The 27,708-nt window shown below is 40.1% G+C and overlaps 1 pseudogene; it reads right to left on the bottom strand.

Moving 5' to 3' along the window:
* Nucleotides 1–1,292: 1,292 nt before the first annotated feature.
* LOC140936295 (aldehyde dehydrogenase 1A1-like) lies at nucleotides 1,293–21,957 on the bottom strand (annotated as a pseudogene).
* Between the last annotated feature and the right edge of the window lie 5,751 nt (nucleotides 21,958–27,708).

The following is a 27,708-nucleotide window of genomic DNA, read 5'->3' as shown; positions in this document are numbered from 1 at the left end:
TGCCTCGTTGTGTCGTAGGGGTAGGGAGGTTGGGAAGAGGGGAAAAAAGCGGGGACGATGGAAGGAGGAAGAGAGAAACTGAGAAAGAGAGACTCTTGCTCCTTACCTCTTCCCATCATCCACCGCTCGCTTGCTATTTTTCGATTATTGCCATTTTTATTGGAATACCCAATGGGATTGTCTCTACGGAGAAGACAGTGACACTATCGATTCCAATCGCCAAAATCGCTACCCTGCTTTATCAATCCCATGGCTTTTCTAACTGGAACCCAGTAGCTGCTGATGGAAATTTTAGCCTCAACTCTTGACGTCTCTTAAGACGTCACAGAATGGTATGTGTTCGGTGGCAAATGAACAACTGACTGCTGAGTGAGGATTATATACATGTATGCGAAGTGAGATCGTGAGCCGGTTGTTAGTTTATAAATCGTCACTGGTTCGCTTGCATCCTTATCGATCCTTAAATTAATGGAGTATGTTTGCGTGTGATGTACTTGATTTTTCCCGTCCCTTTCGAATAATAATAATAATAATAATAATAATAATAATAATAATAATAATAATAATAATAATAATAATAATAATACATTACTTATATAGCGTAAAAATTCATGTGCATATGATCTAACGCCCTTTCTGTTGATTGCTTTACATGAGAAGGGCCAAGGCAGAGGTTTCAAACCGCATCCGTGTAATAGTCCATTAGCAGGATGGCGTCAGTTTACTACTACGACCAGATTTCTTTTCGTTTCTCCTTTCATATTTATATTTGGATAATCCCAGTGAGGTTTGAATGACAAAAGATCTACTTTGCGCAGGAAAGTAAAACCCTGAACAATTCTGGTCGCATTATGACGTGATGGGGAAAACGGCCTATAGAACAATCTTTAAGTTACTCTGATACTTACTTGAAAGATCCTTACATCACCCCCCTACGTTCACTCAATTCCTTTTAAAGTAGCAATTGTCAAATGAAACCAGGGCCCAGTTGTTCGAAGGCCGATTAGCGCTTAACCCAAGGTTAAAGTTAACCGCGGTTTCTTTTTCTTTTGTCCAAAAGCATTTTCTCCGATAATTTTCTCTGTTATTTCGAAGAGCATCCAATCATCAACTTCTTGACAAAAAGAATTAACCTGAATTTACTTTTTAAGCACTCAAATCTGATTTCAAATTTCGCACTAACCCTGGGTAATATTTTAACCCAGCTTTGAACAACCCGGACCAGGAGATTAAAACTCGGTCGTCTGGGGTGGGGAAGGGTCAGTTGGGGTAGAGAAGAACAGGAACTGACGAAGGGTAGGGATTCAGTGTCACTTTGGCTGAAGTTTATATTAAGAATTATTTTCAAAATAAATCAGTGATCGAATCCATTGTAGGCTATTGTGTGTCAATACTTTCTTCGCTTGCTCGAACCCAGTTTGACCCGTTCCGTTCTTTTCTTATGAGTTCTTTACTGGGACTTTCATAGTCACCTATAAAAAGGAGAAAAAGAAGTTAACAGAGGTGCTAAAACGAGCACAAAGCAACAAGTTATCTATAGACAACACCCTGGTTCTACGGAGGAGAAAGAGCCGTTTCAGGTCAGATCAGGTCCGGAGATAAACAGTTGTGTTTTTTCCGTCAGTCTTGACGTTGGCTGAGAGCAAATTCACTTGGAATTCTGAAACATTTTCGTTAGATTTGCTGCTGCCAGAAAATACCCCTGCGTTAAAGTTCACCGTTTCCTGGCTGTGCGATGCGAAATTCACTAGTTCTTTAGGCTAAATTCGTAGATGAACGCTAAAAAAGCAGCAAAGGTATTTTGATTGCTTTGGTTTTGAATTTTCTACTACCAGCTGCTGTATCTTTAAATTAGATCTCTTCAAAACACGTTGCTTTTAGCTTGAGGCTCCATGTTTGTGTATGGTTGTGTTCATTTAGGAAAGCGAAAACTGGCAGTGTTTTTCACACTACTTTGCAGGATGCTTTGATCATGTGTTGTATCCAGAGCGGGGAGCGGGGGACAATAATTTATTGCAGAATAGGCCCTTTCCGAGTTCCTAAAACTCTATCATTTTCAAAACGAGGCTAAGCGCGAAACCTTAGCCTCCCTTTGAAACAGGGGCTTGGGATAACCGACAATCCCTGTACAGTTGACTGAAATTCTAGGAATATAATAGTACTTACTGTTTTGACTTCCAAGTAGGGAAGAAGGCCTTGTTCACCCCTAAAGAAAGTAGCGAAACGATACTTAAAGATAGGGTAGGCAAAACAGCATGGAGTCGAGTTGTTTATGCACGCTGCTTGAGGCATGTTAGCACGAATAAGCTTCATACATGGTTTAATTCTACTTGCAACATCCCCCGACGTTTTCACCTTTTGTGTTACTTGTAAACCCCCCCTCCCAGGTACATAGAAGGAGGCAATTCTCACTTCCGGGCCTCTTTGTAGTCAACCAGCAATACCTAAGAAATATTAGTATTAAATATCTGTAATCTAGCAAAGCCAGAAGTTATAACGACAACTAGCGTAATTTGAGGCTTACACAGGTTTGGAGGTTCAATTTAGCCACCCTGCCAGAAGGGCATTTCCTTCGATTACTCGATTTTGGAGCAAGCTCTCCCTCCAGCAAAGAGAAGATAAAAGAAGGTTCTTGTTGTGTATTAGGACCCAGTCTCCCTCTCGGTAGGACATTGTAACGCCTGACTAGGGAATCAGGAGCCACGAGTCGTGTAGGCGAAATAAAGCCATCGTCCAAGGTTGAATCCGTTGTAATCTTCCATTATTTGCCGACCAGATCGGTCACAACATTGGCGACGAGGGTAAAACAAGATCCCAAGAAGTCAGCGAGACGAACAGTTCGCGAGAAACATGGACGATAATGAACGAAACCATATCAAAACATTCGACTGTCATGGGGACCAAAACACGCTTGGCTTGCGATGGAAACGGTGGCTGACAGCTTTCGAACTATTTGCAGATGGCAAAGGCTTAATTCTAAATGAAGACAACGCGAACAACAGGCAGAGGAGACGTGCATTAATGCTCCATCTCGCGGGACCCGATGTTCAAGATATTTTCCTTACCCTGCCGAACACGGGAGATGTGAAAGATTACCGGAAAGCGGTCGATGCACTGAACGCATACTTCGCTCCCAAAGTCGACACTACGTATGCTAGACACTGTTTCCGACAGCTAATTCAAGCACCAGGGGAAACAATCCGACAGTTTGCAACCAGACTCCGACGAGCATCGAAAGATTGTGACTATGGCGAAGATACAGATAACCAAATTCGTGATGAAATCCTCTGCAAGTGCACCAGCACGTACATAAAACGAAAACTCCTGGAAGAACGTCAAGGCCTCACTTTAGCTAGAGCGCTTGAAATCGCCCAGAACTGCGAAAAAGTCGACGCACGGCTTGCTGCAATGACCATAGAGGAAAAGGGAGAGAATTCAGCTAGTGTAAACCGCATAGAGGGAACAAAGACAGGCCATGGCAAGAGAAATCAGTCACGAGGTACCAAAACCGGCCGTGAGAAAACTTGTTACCGATGTGGTAGAACCGGACATTTCGGTCGAGATTCTAACTGTCCAGCAAGAGGTAAATTCTGCCATCGATGTGGGCTGGAAGGACATTTTCAAGAGCAGTGCAGGACCAAGCAGAAAGGTGAAGAAAAGCAAAAACAAACCAAAGGCCACAGGAACCCCAAGGGAGGTGCCGCAAATATGGTTGGTTGCCACAACGAAGAAGAGGAACCAGGGTATGCTTTTACGGTAGGAGGCAGGAATGAGAAGATTGAAGTAACCGTTGGAGGTTGTAAGCTGAACATGATCATAGATTCTGGAGCAAGCACTAACATCATTGACAAGGAAACATGGGAGTGGTTGAAGAAAAACAAAGTGAAGTGCGAATCAGCTCGCTCGAGTAGGAAACTCTATGCCTACGCATCCCAGACACCACTTGATGTGATAGGAACATTCTCCTGTGAAGTCTCTGCAGGAAGCAATACTGCTAGTGCCAAATTTTGTGTGATTAATGGTGAAGGAGACCCCCTTCTGGGGAAGGACACTGCAACTAGTCTAGGCGTACTGAAAATAGGGATTGGCATCGCTGCAGTAACTGCAGACCCACAGACCATTGGTGGGATCCTGCAACAGAAGTACCCAAATGTTTTCAGCGGCGTTGGAAAGTTGAAAGACAGAGCAGTACAGCTCCACATCGACCCCAATGTGACGCCAGTAGCACAGCCGATGCGGAGGACTCCGTTCAGCATGAGATCAAAGTTGGAAGAAAAGATTAAAGAACTCATTGAACTAGACATTATTGAACCTGCACAGGGGCCCACACCATGGGTTAACCCAATTGTTGTTGTCCCAAAATCTGGGGGTGACATCCGTCTTTGCATTGACATGCGAAGGGCTAACAAAGCAATACGAAGAGCCAGACACCCGATCCCTACTGTTGATGAGATTACTCAGAGCATAAGTGGCAGCAAGGTATTCTCCAAACTTGACCTTAAGTGGGGATATCACCAGCTTGAGCTTTCCCCAGAATCCCGAGAGATTACTACGTTTGCTACCCACTGCGGTCTGTTCAGATACAAGAGACTATTGTTTGGTGTTAACTCTGCTTCTGAACAGTACCAGTACGAGATCCAGACGGCACTTGCGGGTATAGAAGGGCAAGAGAACATTTCAGATGACATCATCATACATGGTAGAGACCAGAAAGAGCACGATTTGCGGTTGGAGAAAGTAATTGTGAGATTAAAGGAACGTGGACTGACCCTCAATGCAGAAAAGTGCCAGTTTAGCATGGATAAACTCACATTCTTTGGCATGGTATTGTCCGGGAACGGGATCAGTTGCACAGAAGAAAAGGTGAAAGCCGTGAAAGAGGCACGAGAACCTCGAACGGTATCAGAAACCCGAAGTTTTCTTGGGCTTGTAAACTACTGTGGCCGCTTCATACCCGACCTGGCAACGGTATCTGAGCCCTTACGTCGCCTGACAAAGTCAGGGACCCCTTTCGTGTTTGGAGGTGAACAGAAGAAGGCGTTTCAGGAGCTAAAAGAGCGATTGACCTGTGCTGAGACTTTGGGGTACTTCGACAAAGATGCCCCAACCCAAGTGATTGCTGACGCCAGCCCTGTTGGACTGGGAGCGGTACTGACCCAAAAGCAGAAGAATGGACCGAGAGTCATCTGCTATGCAAGTCGTAGTCTGACAGACACCGAGAGAAGATATTCGCAGACAGAGAAAGAGGCCCTGGCACTCGTATGGGCCTGCGAAAAGTTCCATCCCTATGTGTATGGTGTGCCATTTGATCTTGTTACGGATCACAAGCCACTGGAAGTTATTTACGGCCCAAGGTCAAAACCCTGCGCACGCATTGAAAGATGGGTGTTACGAATGCAGCCATACAAATTCAAGGTCAAGTATGAGCCTGGGCCGAGCAACATTGCTGACCCCCTCTCAAGGCTAGTGGGAAATCTAAAAACCAGCAGCAGTCACTCAGCTGAAGCCGAGGAATATGTCAGATTTGTAGCCATAAATGCGACCCCCTGTGCTATGACTACACGAGAAGTGGAAGAAGCCTCAGCAATCGATGAAGAACTCTGTGCAGTCAAGGAATGCCTAAACGGAAAACCGTGGGACCAGCTAGCCTACAAGAAATACCTCCCATGTAGTAGTGAACTGTGCAGCATTGGACAATTGATACTAAGAGGAACAAGAATCGTTATCCCGAAGAAACTCAGACCCAGGGTGTTGTCTCTCGCTCACGAAGGTCATCTGGGCATCGTTGGAACTAAACAGAAGTTGCGCAGTAAAGTGTGGTGGCCCGGGATGGAAAAGGATGCTGAAAAACACTGTAAAACCTGCTATGGATGTCAGTTAGTCAGCCGTCCCAGCCCACCAGAGCCTATCAGGAGCACAGCATTGCCGACTGGACCATGGAGAGATTTGGCAATTGATTTGCTCGGACCACTTCCCACTGGTGAGTCCATTCTGGTCGTCGTTGACTACTATAGTCGCTACTACGAGATAGACATCATGAGATCCACAGTTGCCTCTAAAGTCATCTCGAGTCTGGAAGAGATATTTGCAAGACATGGTCTACCTGAGAGCTTGACATCTGACAATGGACCACAGTTCGTAGCAACAGAGTTTACAGAGTACATGGAGCAGCAGGGAATCAGACACCACAGGGTAACAGCAAAATGGCCCCAGGCAAATGGAGAAGTTGAGCGCCAAAATAGCTCACTTCTGAAAAGGCTCCAAATCGCACATGCTCAAAAGAAGGACTGGAAGAAAGAGCTGAATGTTTATCTTGCAGCGTACAGAAGCTTACCTCACCCAACGACTGGTGTAAGCCCCGCCGAGCTGCTCTTCGGACGGAAAGTACGCACCAAGCTTCCTGAGCTGAGCGATGTACATGTCGAACAAGAAGTGCGTGATAGGGACAACGAACAGAAGAGTAAGAGCAAAGCGTACGCTGACATGCAAAGGAATGCGAGGTACTCAGAGGTACTTCCTGGAGATCAAGTGCTAGTGCAACAAGAGAGGAAAAATAAGCTCACAACCCGTTTTGAACCAAGTCCGTACACTGTGGTAAACAAGCACGGGAACAGCTTGATCGTGCAATCTCCAGGAGGAGCCCAATACTCCCGCAATACATCTCATGTAAAGAAACTGCTAGAGAATGGTGATACACATGATGATACACCAAGTGTACCGGAAGTGGTGGTGACCGGGGAGCTCCACAAGCAGGATAAACTGACCCCGCAGCAGAGTGTGGTGATACCGGAACCAAATGTTATTGAGCCTGAAGTTCCACTTAGGAGGTCCCAGAGACACAGAGTGGCCCCAAGTTATCTCAAAGACTATTGTACTTAAACTTTAGAGACACTGAATTCTCACAGACATTGTTGACATTGTTGCTAGTCCATGTTTATGTTTATTGGACCAATTATTATTTTGTTTCTACTTCTGCTAAATGTTATTGTTCGCTATCTAAATGGGGAGGGATGTTGTGTATTAGGACCCAGTCTCCCTCTCGGTAGGACATTGTAACGCCTGACTAGGGAATCAGGAGCCACGAGTCGTGTAGGCGAAATAAAGCCATCGTCCAAGGTTGAATCCGTTGTAATCTTCCATTATTTGCCGACCAGATCGGTCACAACAGTTCTAATCACAGGGTCGGCACGAGCACGCCCCAAAACCCGCATGAGCGTCCTCAACAACGCATGTTGTACAGGCTGTGAAAACCTGTAAACAACTACGTTCTACAGGTGAACAAATGGTACTAAACTTAAACTAACAGCTGATGGAAAACATCTAAATCAAAGTTTACAAGATCAAAATAAAAAAATGCAATATTATTAAAAAGCTTTGGCCGCCACGAACACCGTATTTCAGCAGGAAAAAAGCACTCTACCTCGGGAACAGTGAAATCTGTAATAGTCAATTAATCTACTTGTATAAAAGAAAGGTTGAAATCATATACGGTATAATAATTCGAGTGAAAATTCTTTGGTCACACTCTCACAAGCTCAAGTTCTTCCTACATCACGAGTGGTCAGTATAACGATGGCAGTTACTCAAAGTAGATTTCCGACCAACTAACCTTGCTGTTTTGCTGAACAATAAAGAGTGTGTTTTAACTAGACTGACTTACCATTCTCTGCCTTGCCCAGACATTTTAAAACCTCCAAAAGGTGACTGAGGTAAGCCGGCCATATAACAGTTCACCCTGTACATAACAAAATAGTTCCGATCAGCCAGTACTTGAAAACTAATGGTAGGGATTAGTTCAGTTTTCTGCTGCGTTCTAAATTTCAAACGGACACGTTACTGAAAAAGTGGTTGGACGGCAATTTAAAATCACCGCCCCTTTAAATGAACATTCTTTATCGAGCATGTGGTCAATTATTATAACAGCCTGGGGGTGGGGGGGTGGGGGGTCTCAGGGGGGCAAGTGTACTCCCTACAATAGCCTATACGGATGCTCCGCCAGAAAGGGGTTTCTTTTAAACTTTGTTTGCTTTATTCCTCCCAACCTGGGAGCATGCTTTAAATTTTGAAATTTAGTCCAAACTGGCCTATAGAGCCATTTCAAATTTAAATGAAGATATTATCGTCGCAGAGGTAAATGCACTTTAGACAATTTCAAATTACCCCCCCCCCCCAAAAAAAAAAAAAAAAAAAAAAAAATCGGGACTTCAACAGGATTTGAACCCATGGCGTTTGCGTTAGCGTTGCAGTGCTATGAAGACCCATACATTGGCAGCAGGCCAATTTGTTGCGTGCATCTTAACCCGTGAAAGGAATGAAACATAGAATGATGATGTGAACTGCGGAAATACAAATTTACATGAACATGTGATCGTAATACACTGGAAAAGACATTTTGCAATAAAGCGCTGTGGTACTTATCAGTAGCAGATCGGAGTGATGGGTTCCCGATAAATAACAATTTATGAATGAGGCTGAGCATCTTATGAGATCGAGGAGAGTGTTATCTGTCGAGGCCGTAAATAGTAGGGCGAGGCTAATAACACCCACCGAGATCTCCATAATTCTTCATATGACATGAAAGCCGAATTCAATAATTGTTTTACTATTCATTCAAAATAATTCCAAGTTTAAAAACATAGCTAAAACATGCTTACCTCCATCGATGTTAAGTTCATCTTCAATAGTGCACGTTTAGGGTTGTTCAGCTCCGCAAAAATTCTCCAAATAGCAGATGTCGCCCTTCGAGTTGTCTTCTTGCTGTTCTCGCCATGTTTTTAGCAATTATTTCGCCTAGTTCTTTCTCTTGAAACGAGTGAAATGTCCGCCATTTTTTATTTTACAACCAAAACAACTCAACTTCGTCCCCAGGTCTTCTCGGTAAACGGTGCATTAACTTGCAAGAAAGCTGCACTTTTAACGTAATCGGTTCATTAATCGTAAAATTCTTCCAAATTTGCTCATCAGTAGCTGGTTATGGTGAATTATGCGTGCGCTTTTAGCCAATCAGAATCGGGAAAATATTTTGAATGAATCATAAAACCAATTAGAAACCCTTCCTCTCTCCAACATTTGACTCGCAAGAATAACCAAACCTTACAAGAGGTCGGTGTGTTAATAATGTACTTACCATACTGTTCCAGCCTGCAAACTGTGAGAAATGGTTGTTGCTTTCTCAATGTCCTTGGTAAATACCGCTGCTGCCAATCCATAAGTTGTCTTATTTGCCCTCTCAATAACCTCATTAACATCACTAAATTTTATTATTTGCTGTACTGGGCCAAATATCTAATAGAAGGAAGAACAAAGCCATCAATTTAATCAAAAGAGTTCTATAAAAACGACAGGATATTGTTAATTGTGTTAAGTGAGTTTAACCGATAGGAGGAGTTTAAAATAGAGATGTGTAATATGCTTGCGGCGAAAAAATCAAAAGAGTTCAACGCTCGAGGAAAATCCATTCCATCAGTTGATAGGTCTAGGCAGTCTAGAGATCCATATCGTTCTTTGAAATCTCAACATCGATTTCAGAATCTCGCTCAGGGTTATCGCGTTACCATCGTTAATCTATCTTTACTTTCAACTTGACATTGAACAAGATACAGCATACGCAAACCCTTGTTAATCAAGTAACAAACTGAATCAGCTAAAAGATTTTGCTCCTTTTTGCTATTATTAATTCCTAGTAGTTTGGAGTAATTCTCTCAGGGGGCGTTTATTAGAATGGGGCATCTAATACAAACTTAACATTATAGAGGGGGAGTTTATTAGAAAAGAGAGGTTTATTAGAGAGCAGGCGTCTAACGGTTATCTCGGGACTACGCCCAGCAAACCAGGGTCAATCATCACATGTCAGGTGGTTTTGTGTGATGATTGTGCTAAAAAGCAGACTCTACGAACGAATGGTGTTAATTCCACTTGTAACTTTCATAACAGATTTGTTGAATCACAATGTTTTCACAATTCTTTGGTCTCTGCAAATGAGAATAAACATTCCAATGCCGAAAGACTTCTCCCGGTTTGCAACCCTAGAAAACACTCATGTTATTTAGTTTCCTATAAAGTCGCACGGGCTGTTCGCTAATTACCTAAGAGAAACTCTTTTTACGGTTCGAAAATTCTCTCACTATCTCTAAGAGTCCTCTACGCAATTAACTCTCCTATTTTTCAATTGACAAGCAGAGACCAATAACAACTGCGCCTTTTTACCATTGCCACCATGTTTGACGTTATTAAGAAATCGAGCTTATCGCTTATCGCAATTTAAAAAAACATGGGCCAAACTACTTTAGATATGTGAATGCTAGTGTCATTTCCATAATACTTATTCCTTGAAGCTACACTTAACTGCTGTACTGTTTCACTTATTAGGTTTGCGTCTTTTCCTTTTAATTTAGTTTCTTTCCTTTACAAATTAAGTTTTTTTATCTATATATCTATATATATTATTTTCAGCCCGCTGCGAAAGTAGAAAATTGTTTTGAATAGTTAAAAGAACACGTATTTGTAATTATTATTATTTTTTGTAAATAAATAAATAATTTTAAAAAATTAAAAACAAAAAACAAAACAAAACAAAAAAAGAAATCGAGCAAACTTAGACCCACTTCTCAATACTCCAAGTAATTTTTCGCGCCCAAAATCAAATATTTAAATCAAAAACTTAAGAAAAATGGTCTGTGCTTCTTAGGTAACAAAGCCGTCCATTTTGCTCTGTTAAATGATGATGACGAAATTTGTGTTTGTCACTGAGATAGACATGAATGATAAATGGGTGTTTTACTTTATACATCTTTAAGAGGCAAGGGAGCAGGTACCTCTTCCTTGGCAATTCTCATGTCATCTTTGACGTCGGAGAAAACCGTCGGTTGTATGAAATATCCCTTGTCTCCATGACGACCACCACCACATTCCAGCTTTGCACCTTCTTTCTTTCCACTTTCAATCAAATCCAGCACCTTTGAAAACTGTTCATTGTCCACCTACAAAGCAAACGAAAGAAGGTATAATGAAATTCAGACTAGAATACAGCTGTTAAACAGAAATTTTAGGAATAACCACAAGAAGGCCTACTATTAGGTACTAGTTGTCATACTGTCATATAACACCTCTACTCGCAGAATTACATTGGTTACCAGTGCGCTCCAGGATACATTATAAGATACTCTTGATAACTTTTAAAATTTTGCATGGCCTATCACCTAAGTACCTTCCAGATTTAATTAGTATTCAACAGCCTTCGTCCTACCATTTGAGGCGCAACGACAATGGCCTTTTGTTGGAAAGACCAAGTGTGAAAACCAAGAAAACATTGGGAGACAGAGCTTTCCAGGTAGCTGCTCCTTTCCTATGGAATAAGCTGCCAAGGTCCGCGCGCGAAGCAACGAGCAACGAACTTAGAATCTTTTAAGACTTTAATTAAGACATTTTTATTTAAGGAATCATTTCAGTTATCTTAGTATATCTATATCTTTATTTGTAATTATCTTTTACTCATTAAATGTAAATATTTTTATGATTTTGATAGAAAGATTTGTAAAATTTTAGTTATTTTGAATATTTTATAGAAAAGGCGCAATACAAATAATAAATGTTATTGTTATTGTTACTAGTTGAAAAATTAGCTTAAGTGTCTGCTGCTAAAGGAAAAACAAGTGCAACTGCTTTGCAGAACTAAAGTCATTTAAAGTGAATAGTCCAAGGTCTTACGTGCAATTGCTGCTGAATCAGCAATGCCATTTGTATAGGAAATAGTATGATTTGTAGTGATATTTGGAATAAATACCACGAGTGATATTTCGAAATTGTTATACGTAAGTTCACGAACAGTTAGGCGAGTGAAACTTGAGATAATTTTGAAATATCACAAGTGGTATTTATACCAAGTATTACGTACAAATCATGCCATTATTTGTTTATAGGGGTCTTTATACTACTACCCACAAAAGGTTTGTAATTTTCACATGTAGGTATTTCAAGTTAAGCTGAAATACCACTTCTCTAAGCCAATCAAATTGCTGGAATTTCTCATATAGTAGTATAAGCTGAAATACAGTCCATGTCTAATGAAACCCATTCAGTGTATAAGATTTGTACCTGTGGACCCTGTTCAATGTTTTCACTAAACGGATCTCCAACAGTACGCTTTTTAGCTCTTTCCACGCTCCTCTTCACAAACTCATCATAAATGGTGTCTTGAACAAATGTACGACTCGCTGCAAGGCAACACTGTCCCTGATTGAAGAACAGCGCACGGTGGGCAGTCTGCACAGCAAGGTCCATGTCACTGTCAGCAAATATTATCATAGGACTCTTTCCTCCAAGTTCAAGGGTCACACGCTTCAAGTTGGAATTTGCAGCTGCAGTTTCAATGATTTGTCCAACCTTTGAAAAGATCATTGTAAAGGTAACTCACAATAAGCCTGACCGAAGCTATCACGTGAAGTATTTGAGAAAAAAGTTGCTATGATCAATAATAATGAGCCATCAAGCTGAACAATTAAATATTAATAAAAGAGGACAAACAGAAAATTGTTCTTGCTGGAAACATCTAAACGTCGTAACTGCATGTTGATCAGTAGGATGCCTGAAATGTGTGCAGTTCCACAAACATGGAATACTAAAGGCGGGAACCTTGAAGAATAGCCTTGACTGATAAACCTCTACTCTCCAACAACGTTGATTGGTGTAATATTGTGAGGAAAGGTAAGAATTTGAAGGCTGTGTATAAAAGTGGGACGGGGACAAGGGGACGGGGACATCGGGACGCGTGTGTGGGGACTTGGGACTTGGGGACGCGAGACGAGGGACTTGAGCACATTAAGTAGGGGACGAGGGGACGTGTGGGACGCGGGGACGTCAAAAACAGGGACGCAGGGGACGCGAGATGTGAATAATTATTGCAAAAGTCGGAGGTAAATGCGGTATCAGTCACTTTCCTCGTGAACATGTATTGGTGAAGGCAACCCACCCTGTCCTCCTTAGGATTCCTCCATGCCTGTTTACGAAACGAAGACTCGGCAAAGACCCCTGCATTGAAGAAAGTGAAAACGTTGTCCTTGTCTTCTTACTGATGGAATATTGGAGCCCAAATCAGGGTAGGGTGGGTTGCGTTCGCCAAAATTTTAGTAGAATAACAGCACTCGATTCCAAATAAATGAAAAGTTAAGTGGCATAAGCGAGCTTCGAACCCCGAAGTGCTAGCTCCGAAATCCATCGCCTGTGCCACTAATCCACGGGGGATTCAACTATTGCAGCAATATTTATTTTGTTCTACATATTTTTACTGGCAAACCTAACAGTAAATGCTTGCTAACAGTATTTAAGGGTTGATTTCCGCTGACGCGTTTTTGGCTATACACGTTAACGCAAGTAAATTTTAATTACGTAATTAAGATAGAGGCAGGATATAAATTGTTGAGATTAAACGTGAAGTTGAGCGAGATTCGACATTGCCTCTATTTTATTTGCGAACGAAAATTTTACGCACGTAGGCATGGAAAAATTACGCGAAAGTGGAAATCAACCCTAACCCTAATTACGATAGTCAGTGCGCTTACTCCTATTATGAAGAAATATTTTGTGTAAACATCATAAGGTGTCCCATGTGGTTTTGGAAGATGGAATCCAATGTTGACCATAAATAACACATTTTCACGAAGAAAGAGATATCGCATTTACCTCCGACTTTTGCGATAATCATTCACATCCCGCGTCCCCCTTCGTCCCTGTTTTTGACGTCCCCGCGTCCCATACTTGACGTCCTCAAGTCCCTCGTCTCGCGTCCCCAAGTCCCAAGTCCCACACACGCGTCCCGATGTCCCCGTCCCACTTTTATACACAGCCGAATTGGAAACAGGTTCAAGATTTGCTTAAGGCCTTTATCCATGAACCTTCAAAGATTTTTTGCAACCTGCAGATACAGGGTTTTCGGTTGCATTTGGAAGTACCAGATGCTGAGGTTCAAGCCGTTCACAAGACAGTGCAGTGGCCTGGCCGTTCAGAAGGCAGTTTAGCCAAGCAGTTCATAGGGTAGCATGGCCAAGGAGTTTAAGCAGCAGCGTGACCGAGCAGTTCAGGAGGTAGAATGGCTGCATGGCTAGTCAGTTATGCTTGCAAATTAAGTAGCCCCAAGGTCAAGCCCCACCCTCACCCCTAGCTGGATTTCTTATAGCCACTCTCAAAATTAGCCAACTTTACGTTTACGTTTACGTTAATTCCTGGAAGAAAAGAAATACACAAGGACAGCCAAAGACGGGGGCTTAAATGGCCTGAGGTCAGCAAAAAAAAGACGTGAAGAATTTACAGGAATAGAAGAAGGCTTTAACTAAAATAATTACAATACAATTAGATCAAGAAAGAAAAGGTCAGTTAGAAAAACTTACAACTAAAATACAATACTTGGCAACTAATTTCGAATATTTAAACAACTAATAATTCCTATAAACTTATCATTATTCCTAATAATTCCTATAAACCACACAAACAACTACAAACAAATACACCTAGTATAGTCCCATATAAGGTGTACAGATTATGCGTAGGCTAATTTTATTAACTACTCAGAAAAATACAATCTTAAGTTTTTTTTAAAGTTACTTACTGTGAGATTATTGCGCACAGTTAACGGAATATCATTCCAAATAATAGGAGCTTGCCAAGTGATAGCAAATTGGTACTTATGACAGGTTTTATGCAGATTAAAACGTGAACGAGTCATGTAATCGTGATATTCAGAATTAAAATGAAGGATCGAGGAAACAGGAGTAAGTAAAAGGCTATTAAAATGTGAGAATACAAAACAAGCAACATGGAATTTATAGATCGAGTAGAGTGAAAGAATATTATGCTTAGAAAAAAGGGGCTTAGAAGATGTGCGTGGAGGAGAAAAAGTAATTACACGAACAGCTTTCTTTTGAAGTACATAAAGGGGTTTAAGGTAAGAAGCATTTGTTTGTCTGTAGTGGACCAGTTGGAATTTATTGTCATCTTAACTCTATTTCATTATTCCTTTTGCTCCCTAAGGAGAAAGGATTATCAATATCAAGAAAAACGAAAATAATATATCTTCTTTTTAGAAGGGCAGTTCAAACAGTTCAGCCGTTAGTGGGGGTCATGCATGCTAAATACATTTTGACAAAATTTTATTAAAGAGAGAGTCAGGCTTAATATATGAGAGGGAAACGTATAGATGATTATGGCATTGTATCTATATGAATATTATTCTGTGCACCTCTGTTGAGCCTGTGAATGAGACTTTGCTGATGTCCATGTGTTCAGAAATGGCAGCACCTGCAGTGGGACCATAACCAGGGATGATATTTACCACACCAGGTGGAAAGCCAGCCTGCAAACAACAAGATATTCAGAACATGTTACAGTTCATAAATAACATAGTCCACACTAAAAAGCTAAGACAACCCTAAATCTTATTACAGTATACACTTGGAAATCTGCATTTCCAGTGGATTCAAGTGCTTAAGCTAACAGCAGTGTTAAGGTCACCCCATGCAGGTTTGAGTTAAAGCCTTACACAGTCATTTCATCTTGCTGTATTTTTAAAGACCTGTGGCCTGCTAAAATAGTTCTAAAGTACACGTAAATTAGAAGTATAGGCACTTTAATTTAGTTTGCTAAAGCATTAAACATGCAAACTGGTCATATCATCCTCGTCTTTGGTCTGTTTTGTTGGTTGCTTTTTGAATATTCTAAAAACTGGTTTTTTGCTTCTGCCGAAGCTTGTTTGACAATAACCTGGAACAAAGGAAGCTAATGCTCCTTAATATTGATACAGATCTGCAAAATTCGTTTGGAAATTCACGATTAAAGTTTAACATAATCCTCACTTACCTCTTTCAAAAGAGAGCCGAGGTAAAGAGCTGTTAACGGAGTCTGATCTGCTCTGCAGGTTTAAGCACAACAACATTGCCACAAGCCAAGGCAGGACCAAGCTTTAAGCTAACCATAAGCAAAGGGAAATTCCAAGGTGTAATAGCACCCACAATACCAACGGGTTCACGCCGAGTGTACACGAAAAAAGGACCATCTGCAAATTATATAATTAATTTAAAAAACGACATTTATTATTTTAACTCTTTAAAACCCCTGAGAGTGAACAACATTAACTTTTTACAGTCCACTGCTCAATCAAACACAGAGGTTGAGAAAAAAAAAGATCAACTAGTAAAAGTGGTATTAGTAATTGTTTATTCAACAAACTCTCCTATCTATATTAAAGGAAACGTATAGAGAAGAGTTTGGAAAATATGCATGCTGATATTAGGGTTTTAAAGAGGTTGAACAGGGAACTTTTATCATTAATCAAGGTAACTTTCAAGTACAACTTAACCTGTCAAACAATTTTGTTACATCTCACTAATCTTCTTGTTAAAAGAAAACTGGAACATTCACCGGGTTGTCAAAAGCAGCCAGCTGCTGGCACAAATCGCCTCAAACTTTCTGACAACCCTGACTCAATAAATCAAACTAATTGTTTGCACCCATGCACCAGGAGGGTTCTAAAAGTAGATTCAAGGAGGAACAACCTCTCAGCAGAGAGGGGGAAGGGGAGAAGGGGAGAATTTGCATTTCTCCCCCTCCCCCTTCCCTGTTTTTCAAATGACACACAGCTGGCTACCTCAAACCAGAGATCACAGGCTCCTAGTTTTTTTCCGCTTGGTTAAAACATCTGGGCCCAGCTTGTTCGAAGGCTGATTAGCACTTAACCCAGGGTTAAATTTAACCCTGGTTTCCTTTTCTTGTGTTCAAAGGCATTTTCTCAGATAATTTTCTCTGTTATTTTAAGAGCTTCCAATCATCAACTTGTAGGCAAAAAGAATTAAAACTGTAATGCTTTTTAAGCTTTAAAATCTTAATTCAAATCTCGCACTAACCCTGGGTTATCTTAACCCAGCTTTAAACAACTCAGCCCTGACGGGCAAGGCGAAAAAGAAGTGCAACACATAAGAGAGAATTATGTGCAAAAGCTACCAAATTTAAAATTGGTCCTGATTTCAGGTTACCTCAAACAGACAAAAGAGACCAACAACTATAGGGGTGAGGGGGAATTCTACAAACAAAAAATTACTTGAGTAAGACAATGAATTATTCATAACAATTTCTAATAATAAGAAGCACATTTCCTTTTAATTTTTACCCTGTCACTTTTTGTAGGCAAGTCCTCCCCCCCACCCCCTGCTGCAGTTCCCATTTTATCCCTTTTACTGACCTGCCGAGATGGTCTGTCCTGTGATCTTATCAGCCCACCCAGCATAATATCTCAAGCACTTCATGACACCATGGACATCCCCCAAAGCATCAGGAAAAATTTTTCCATTGTCCAGTGTTTCCAAAGACTAGCAAAAAATGACAAACACATTAAACTTGATAAAAAAGTAAACTGTTGCATGTTTGCTCAAATAAACCTTGAGCCACTGCACTTACTTCAACTTGCTACTTACTTAAAATAAGATACTTTTCTAATTTCATTGAATTTTATATTTCATTTGAAGTGCTATATTATTTGGAACAAATATTGCACTAATTCTTTTGCTAACTTAAAAGTAGTTTTTCAATCTATAGCTAAGAGAGGCACCATTAAAAAGTAAAAAAGTAAAAAGAATTTTATATACCTGTAAACCAACTGTTTTTAATTACGTTGTTGATCATGTTTTGTTCTTTATCCACTTTCTCATACATTGACAACTATGTACATATATTTGTTTCTTAACTTACAATAATATTATTAATTCAGATACTGCTATATGAAACACTAGCCATCAAACAAAGGCCTGTTAAACTACTTTGAAGTTGCTCTGATTTAGGCTTGAATATTGACCAAATTAAAAGTGCAGCAAAATTTTGAAATTTTCAAGGATTCACCTCACATTGTAGCCTTAAGCTTTGTGACATCATGCATTGAAAATGAAATGTATATTAATTATACTGAGAAATCTGCAATTGCTTATAAGGAGGCCAGAGTTTGCTGTCCACCCTTTTTCATCCTTAGTTACTTGATTTTCCTGTAAACTTTGTCCAAGTGGCCCTGGTTACAGTAGTCTTACTGTAACGTCATTGCACTTACAGCCAAATAAGTCAAATCTCACTCTACAAGGTCTGCAAGTTTATACAGCAATCGCCCCCTTTCAGAAGCATCCATTGTTCTCCAAGGACTTCCCAGTTTAAAGGCAGCAGCTGCTGCTTCTACAGCCTTATCTACATCAGCCTGGAACAGCATACAAATGAGGATGTTAATTTGTTTGTACAAAAAAAATAAAGTGGCATGTTAAACTGGTCAATTAAGTGAGTTTCTTTTAATTTTTATTAATACAAATAATAGTGAGAGATTATTATATTATATTATCATTATTAATAATATTAACGCAAACTGCAGAGAACACCTCGATCCTGATCAACAAGGTGAAAGTCAATTGTGGTTGATAAGTACATACATATATTTAATAATAATTTGAAGCCTATTAGAATAGCCCTTTAAATTATGCTCAGTTAATTATTAATATTTGCCTTTATATTATCACTAAAGTAAAAGTACCAGTGGTTAAGCTATTTTTGGCAGAAAAATTAAAGCCAGCTACTATTATACCCTTTGAGCGTTTACTGTAGCTACTCAGGGTGTGATAAATGAAAAACACTTTTATGGTAATTAACTTTAAATTTACACCAGCTAAAATAAATATAAGAAGCTCTTATCCAGTTATAGAGGCCCTAGGGGTGTTACGTATGTTCCTAGTCTGAATTTTAAAACCTCTCATTTCACATATTGAGGAGGAGGCCATGTCACTTTTGGTATTTTACTATTGTATTTGCTCTTTTCTCTGTTGCTGCCGCAGTTAGTTACAGCCTATCTTTGTTTCTTTTTAATTGCCGCCATTTCTGCTGTCATATGTCACTGTTTCAAGGCCATGTCAATAGTCTGAATTTTACCCTAACAGGGCAATGGTCCGTTGAGGCCCTTCAAAGCCAACAGATCAGTCCCGGAGGCTGCACTCAAAATTGAGCGTTCTAATTCAATTTTAAATTTTTAAGAGTACTTTCTGTGATTTTTATCAATTATTATTGCCTTATGACTATTTTTAGCATCAATAAGGCTGCAAGATTGACTGTTAAATTATCTCTAAAATTTAAGAGGTGAGTTTACAAGTTTTGTTAGCACATTTACTTACTTTGTCACCCTCAGCCACATCGCAGATCTTTTCCTCTGTCACTGGATTTATAGTCGGAAAGGTCTTTCCACTAACAGAATCCACGAATTCATTATTGATAAAAACCTGTTTGATTGAGGAGAAGTTTTTTATCATCAAATTACTGGCCATTTTTCCACTTACATTAAAAGTCAGTTTTTTTAACTAAAAAAAGTCGGTTGCTTCAATAAAATACCTCTCAAGAAACTCAACTGACCCTCATAGCAGCCGACTGCTTTGCAAGTTATGAAACCATCCCCGGGGGGGGGGGGGGGGTATTCCCATACATTACCTATACCGGTATGTGCGCCCAACGGGGTCGTGATTTTGAAGCTCCTGATTTAGAACGGGGTATCCATTTCAGAGGCGTTTTCTAGAACGGGGTATTAAAGATTGTGGATCACGGCTTTATCTTCTCCTTAAAATTGTTGCTGATTATGAAGGAGCATTTATTTGTTGTATAAGTCGAACAAATTAAAAAAATATCTTTCTAAAAAACAGGACTATTTCAATTTACAAACTTTCTAGAACGGTGTATAGAAAATTGGCCCATTTCTAGAACGGGGTATCAGTTTTAGGGCGAATTCTAGAACGCGGTATAAAAAATTGGCTTATTTCTAGACTGGGGTATCAATTTTAGGGGAAATTTTTTTTCAGAACGGGGTGCCAATTTGGAGTCCTGGGCGGCACATAGCCATCCAAAAAATACCCAAGTGCCCCCCCCGGGAAACCATCGTTTCTCAGGGCCTAGCACCTGTTACCAGCTCCAACCTAGTCCCCAGTGTCTTCTTGTTGCCACCATATTGCAAAATGAGAAGACGCTGCAGGAGACTAATTACCTCCAGCCGAGCATAATTTTCAGTTATCCTACTTGGTGATGCCGTGTTATGTCAAGCACACCTGAGGGGAGGGGTACTCCCATATGCAAGCCATATAGGTATGTGTCGCCGAAATGGTACAGCTAGTTTTTATGCCTATTTTGGTCTGGAATTGGGTATAGTTTTTGAGGGAACTACAGTAGTGCAAGAATGTACTTGCTGTTTCCATTCCATGTGAATAAGAGAGAAAGAATAATATGTAAATTCGAAAAGGATTTTAAGAAATCCTTTTGTTGGAGTTCTTATCTCAGTAATGCATGAATGACATAATTTCTGTCTTTGTAAACAAGAGTAGGTTGCGTTTTGTGACCTCCTCCAGGTCTGAAAATAGGTAAGGATTATAGATGCTAGGTCTGAAAATGGGTGTGGAAAATGACATTTTTTGGTGTGAAGTAGGATCAGGATTTGGAGAACCAGGCGGCACACCCCCACCAAGAATTCCCAGGAGTACCCACTCCGGGTAAGCATTGATCTTGTGAGTTGGTGGCCGTAGTCAAAACCTCGGGCACAGTATTTTTCTTTCTATACCTACAGATCTAGCCTGGCAAATAATGTACATATACCCAAGTTGTAGGAGTAACTACACCGATCAATAACCATGATCAGTGTAGCCTCCCACGCAGGCATTTTTAGGGGAGGCATTTGTGGGGAGAGACCAAAGACAAGCTGCTCAACCGAGTACAACATTCCTTCCAAAGCTTAGCCAATCACATTGTACTTTCCAAATTCTGGAAAGTTGACCTTAACCGCAGGGTAATCTGATAATTACTCGATCTGCATGAAACACTGGGAAATCTTTCTGACTTCTCATAAATATTAGATTCCGAGCGGCAAAAATAAGATTTAGTCAAATTTTAGAATACTCCATGCACTGCATAACCTTAGAAATTTCAAAGGAAAGAAAAGAAGGAAAACGGGGTAGGGTCACATTTTAGTCGTGTTTAGCAACACTTTACCGCACAACTGTTGATTGGTCACGTACCTCGCAAATTAATAAAACCATGGGAAAGGAGTGTTGTCGGTTGAACAGGCGTTTGTAGGGAGGGATGAAAAACGAGCTCCCCTAAAAGCGCCTGCGAGGGAGGCTATGATCAGTGGTGATAAATGCATTTCAAAAAGACCTAACTATGAACCAATTAGCAAAGTTATTAGAAACGCTGATATATATTTAAGCTTAGGGAAAGTTCATTTAATATGACAAGGGGAGGGATGAAGATATTGAGGGGGGGCTCCGAAAATTTTTAGACACCCGAAGGGGGGGCTCTGATAAAATTGTTGCGCTAGGAGGGGGGGCTCCGAAAATTTGTATACTTCAAAACCAACACATGACATCATCATACAGATCGGATGGTTTTCAACTCAACAATTTAATGACCTGTGCAACTCAGCTATTTCACGTGGTTTACAGATATAACAAATGTAGTCTCAGTAATTATTACACTCTTGTTCATCCCAAAAATGCTTTAGAAAATTGTATCACAACTGTATCTCAAGTTTGTCATAGTATAAACCATTGAAGACAATAACGGTAAATATATTTAATACAGTCTAGCGATCTTTTTTCAGGGGAGCAAAGGAATTGAAGGAGGAGGGGGGGGGGGGGGCTCTGAAATTTTTTCCACTACCAAGGAGGGGGCTCCTAAAAAATTGAACCGCTAGCGAGGGGGGCTGCTAAAATTTCAAGCTTCGAGTTTCAATATCTTCATCCACCCCCCTTGTCATATTAAATGAACTTTCCCTTATTTGCAGGAGGTAAGCTAGAGTTACCTTTGTAAACTTGATTTCCGGAGTCCGTAAGGCCTTCGACATTATGGGCTGTATAATTCGTGGAAAATCTGGAAGGAAACTGATGACAAACTCCTACATAAAGAGAGCAATTTGGCATCCACGCAAAAGAAACGCGACCACTTCGTTGGAGATCGAGAAGCTAAGGGCGCATTACATGTCGCGTGATGTGGATTTATCTCAGTTTGGGACAGGGATAATGTCGCAATCTTGTACCCAGAGTGCTCTGGCTCTTTAGGCAGCAGGTAAAGCCGGTTTGTGAAAGTAGAGGGTAGGGTACTTGGGGCACTTACCATTTAGGGACGTACCATTAGAAAAGTTATCGGGGCGGGGGGGGAGGGGAATTTTAGACCTGCAGGAATTTTTTTTCGTTATCAAATTCCTTGTATGAATTTTTTTAGGCCATAGCATGAATATTTTTTAGGATTAATTGGCGTGCAAGAATTTTTTTTCATTTAATTTTCCCTTGTTCGAATTTTTTTTTTTGTACTTCGCCCGCACCCCCGCCCCCCCCCCCCCCCAATAAGTTTTCTAATGTTTTTCACTTTAGTCGGTACACCACGTTAAATTTTATATTTTTATGTTTATGCACAAGATTTCGATCCGGATGGCTTGTGTAAATGGTGAGCTTGTAGTGATTCTCCCTGCTGGGGTGGGGTTGATGAATGTGTGTGTTGGAGGTGAGGGGGAGGTACTGAGTGAGGAGGAGGCAGGGATTTACGTCCAACTCTGTTATTAAACTGAAGCCACAGTAATAGCCCAAGGGTAATATATGAGAGTTTGTATGGGAAATAAAACTAATAAAACTAATAATAATAAAAAATAACATCAAATAAATAAACTAAACCGCAGAAACGTTATCAATTAAATATAGATATTGTTACCTGATGTCGCTGTCTTTCTTTCTACGACGTTTGATCAGCGCAATTATTTGAGCAGTATAACATCAAGTTGTTTAAAAACAATAAAAATGGAAGCGATGAAAAATGTTCGTAGTGCGCATGTTTTTGACTTAAAATGATTATTAAAGGCAATTTTATTTGGTGTTTGGGATTTATTACAAAATTTCACATGACGTCACGGCGGCCATATTGGTGTCTTAAAACAATGAAACGGCGACCATGTTTGTGTCCCAAACTAGTCCTGTGGTAGCCTGTTCCAAGCATTCAGATAGTGGAGAGCGGTGCGAAGTAAAGAAGCGATGAAAAGTAGAGGGGGACTGGCTTTTATTTTTTTTATTTTTTTCGCGCTCCTTTTTACTTCGCACCGCTCCCCACTATCTGAACGCCTGGAAAAGGCTAGTCCTGTGGGAGTTGAACTCTTTTCTCAGTTATGCAAATGCTTTCTTTTATCTAATAAACTTGAACAGATGCTGGCCACGTGAGTGAAAACACTATATAAAAACAATAGCGCTTTCTACTGTTACTAAAAATAGGTTTTGTCACCTTAGACCCCCCGCGTGACTCAGACAAACTTTGCATTCTACTCCAAGGCCGTATGGGTAACATACGTTTCTGACATGAAAATTGTTCATAGAATTCGCAGTGAGCGTTTTCAAAATGTTTTTTGAGCATAATTCCAATATATAAAAGGCGCTACTACTATTAGGAGCAAAACCTGGTCCAGTAACTCAAATAAATGGTTAAAATCAGAAAATAAAGCGACTCCATCAGAGAAGGCTACTGAAATCGGATCCCTAGCTCTGTGTCTTAGGCAGAAAGCACCACCTGAGCACCACTTAGCACTGAAACATGACATAACAATATTGGCTGTGTAATACACCAAAACCGAAATAGCTAAAGAGAAAATCGAGTTTGGATGTGCTTCTCGCAAGCCTGTGACAATATCTAAGGTGAAAAGCACACCAATATTACGACGAAAATTTGTTGCCAGACGTGACTTCAGGGGCACCCAACGAGAATATAGTTCAAAACCACTTAAACATAGCGTTGTTAAACGTGTTTTAGTATTTAAACGTTGCATATGGGCATATTTTTATCCCCTATAAATTTTTCATCTGTTCGGATTTCCTAGCTGAAAGTGTAGTGGTCCGAAAATTATAGGGATCAAAACCGTACCTGTTCGAAAATTTCAGCCAAATAAAAGGCTTCCGAAAATTCTAGGTGACCTTTTTGGGATAAAAATCCGTTGAAAATGGGCAATTTTACCATTTTTTAGATGTTCGAAAATCCTAGGAGAGGCAGGCAAGCAAGAAATTTTACAACAAATGTTCCGAAAATTCTAGATCTCAAATCGTCTCCCGAACAGATATTTTTCCGAAAATCGTCGTTGGGTGCCCCTGGTGACTTTCCCATACTAAACTCTTACACTGGTCAGGTTTAATGCCTGAGTCACAGCAGGGACCAGAAATTTGTGACGTCATTAGTAGAAAGCGCTATTTGACTTATCTTATTGGTGTTCAATTCCTACGCATCGACACTGATCAAATGACATCCTCTCCCGAAATGAGAAAATGATTTCTGTTGATTCATTCTCCTTGGTCTTGTTGAAGGAAAATGTTGATTGAAGAGTTACGTTAGCCACTTGAGGCATTTGCTACGATATCTGTTTGTAGTGGAGTTGTTGCTGTAAGCGTTCTTGTTGATTGATTTGAGTAAGCTATTTCACTAGTAATAGTTTTGGTTTTTAAGTAAATTGATGATCGATAGAATGTTTCTTCTGACATGAATTCGGTGCAAAGGAGATGTACTAATTTGGTGCATCGACTCCGCGGTAACACTTCTGTTCATGAAATATGTCTTAAAATTAGAGCCTTTGACAGATGGCAAAACCTTGTTTATATCAAGTATTTTGTTTAGTTTAACATTTTTTTACCTTAATCTGATCTTCCTTCGACCAGGAAAGGACTACCTTACTTGTTTTTAACAGTTTTAACTGCGTTTTTTTGAGTTTTTAACCGAATTCATGGCAATGGATAACTTTAATTAGATTTAAGTGATTTTATAGGTGTTTTTGTGGTTAAACAACTGTTGTTCTAAATTCTGCCTTGTACCTTGAACTGCATTTTCAATTTACCCTACGAGTTTTGCGATCACGTTCGTGGTTAATTTATGGAAAAGTTTTAGCCAATCATCTACGGTGAAGAAGCTAAAACACCTTCTTTAAATCGACAACAACCTAAGATTTTCAAACTGTAATTTTAGTACTTTCCTATCCGTGTTGTTATGATCATTTTGAGTATGACTAGATACTATGTAGTTTTTATATTGTTCTCCTTGTTTTGTATTGGCCAGTTACCCTAAGCTTAATAGTGAAAACTTAGCTAGAAAAAACCATTTTGACAAAGTAATATCTCGAAGGTTTCATACTAATAAGGTTGTCTCAACCAATCAGATTAAACTTATGTCAGCATTAGTTTACACTTAGCAGATGGTTTTCTGGCTGGTATAAAAATGGATGCAACACTAATTTACCATAGAGTGAATAGGGAATAGAGAGAGAATTGTAACTCACAATCAACAAACGAATAAACGTCCTGAGTCAAATAATTTGTATTGGTTTGTGGAAAGGCTTCAGCTAGTCCCCGTCAGAAAAGTCTTTCAACAAAGTCATTCAAGTGTGACAATGAACGAAGTTTTTAAAAAATGTAGGTAAAGTTACACCAGCATTGACACGGAGCTCATGGAACTCTAACAGGATCCCTTCAGCAAGGACGCTTGCTGTCATTTTGCTCGGAGGTTGGTTCCCCAACGTATGGATTATCGACAGCACAATGGCAAGCTGGAACACTAGCAACTCAAATTCAATGAGTTTGTCATAATGATACCATCTTTGTGACCTGGATTCCGGGCTGGGGGGTTACTCCAATATATGGGTTAGGTAGGTATGAGCTAACCGAAAGGGTATGGTTTTTTGAGCGGTCTTCATCCTTGAAGAGGGTATCATTTTTGCCATTGTTCGCGCTTGACTCGTGTTTTCGTCTTTAACTTTAACCAGGAGTCCAGATACTACAAGGAAGTCCAGATCCACCAAAAAGGAAAAAGTCTATTTTGTGGAATTGCGGTCATAGTTAAAGTCATACTGAAATAACAGCTGATACAATTATAAAATTAATTTCAGTAAACGTTGTCGGAAACGCGACGAGACTGCAAAGCAGCAAAGCTTGGGTAAAACAAGCAACAAAAACGTGCAACTTGTTACGAAACATTGCTGCAAAACGACTGAGATGAAAAGCGATGTTCCGCGTTTGACCATCCACTGCAACATGTACAAATCAGGTTGCATTTGAAAGTTGACTTCTGATTGGATAAAATTGGATAGAATGAGGAGTCACGCCATTCACTGAAGTTACGTCATTTCGGCTACAAATCGAGTTTGCCTTGGGCCGGTAAAACGCCCAACATGCGAAAATGTTGCTGCAAAAAAGTAGAACTACTCTCTACTTTCTGTAGCAACTTTTTGCAACCTGCGGTAATCTGATTTGTTACAAGACAGGTTTAAACGCAGGTGAACATCGCCTTTCAACTTGATTTGCAGCCATGTAAAACAAGTTGCATGTATTTGTCACTCGTTTTACCGTACATTAGTGCTAAAATGTATGATATCTTATTCCATTCTTTGACACGTACTGACAACCTTGAAGTACAGTGGAACCCAGGTGATACGAACACTAAGTGAACACGGCTTGGAGTCAGTATAAGTGGGTTCCGTTTTGAGTGGGTATCCGTAGGGCGGGGTTGCACTCTATTACAATAACGACATGTACAGCTACCCACATTACCTTGCGGTCTTGTCTTGCCTCACAAGCTAACAATGCCTGTTGTTTAAAATTTTATTTCCCTATTTGCTTTGGGGTATGGTAATGTACGATGATGAGATTAAAACAAGGAAAATAAAATTTAAACCAAGGATAAAATTGAATCACAACATACATATCGGCCTGGCATCTTAATGTTGGCCATCATGGCCATCTAGTTTTGTTATTTGCCGTTCGATCAGATCAGATAACAGTGACTTGCCCTGTTAAAATTAGTCTGAAATGTCATATGTCGAAATTGCACCGATCCCAAAGATTTATGCACAGTCTGCCTACAAGCATTACCAATCAGCCACGATATCAACGGCAATAATTAACATGAGAACACCAGAATAGCAATGGCGTAGGTTTAATGAGCTAAACAACAACTCTACACGACCGTTAACAGTGTTTGGTACATTTCTTTGTCCCACCCATCTCCCATCCTTGCACGACTGTCGCCTTTCCCGAGGCGTTCTCAGTATCGAAAACGAACCAACGTTTTTTTTTCAGAATTTGGACGTCGTCCCTAAGATTCATCTCCATGCGGCAAAATTCGCTTTATACTATTAACAAATTGGACAAGGTTGGAACAAACGAAATGAAGTTTAAAGAACACTAATGATTGCAGTTAACAAGTGATCAGTTTTACTGCCGTTGCCGTCGTAGTTGCTTACCATACATCACGACAAGAACGAGAGTTTCTCAGTAAATTTTGCCGCTTACTGGTAAAACATTATCCTCTACCGCTAATTCCAATTGCCTCAAGGGATTTAATATGTAAAGACTAGGAAATCTACACGATAACTGATTTCAATTTACCTTTCAAGTTAAGGTTAAGCCCCCTGAGGCGTTGTTCAATGTTTGGAGAATTACTGAATAACGCGGCTCCAACTCAAAACAAATTTTACTTGGGAGTGTAGGAGACCGAATTGACGACGCCCACTACTGATTCTTGTTTTTTTTAAAACAATCCCCGTTACGCAGACTTTGTTATGTTTAGTTATTTGGCGATGACAATGCTTAAGTCCTGAATTTGCCTTAAAAATTCGCTGGATAGAGCCACGAATATCTCATCAATATCAAAGGCAAC

The sequence above is a fragment of the Porites lutea genome, chromosome 5 (assembly GCF_958299795.1).
Source record: "Porites lutea chromosome 5, jaPorLute2.1, whole genome shotgun sequence".
Lineage (NCBI taxonomy): Eukaryota > Metazoa > Cnidaria > Anthozoa > Scleractinia > Poritidae > Porites > Porites lutea.
The sequence above is the reverse complement of the archived record's forward strand: the minus strand, read 5'-3'. Positions and strand labels throughout refer to the sequence as shown.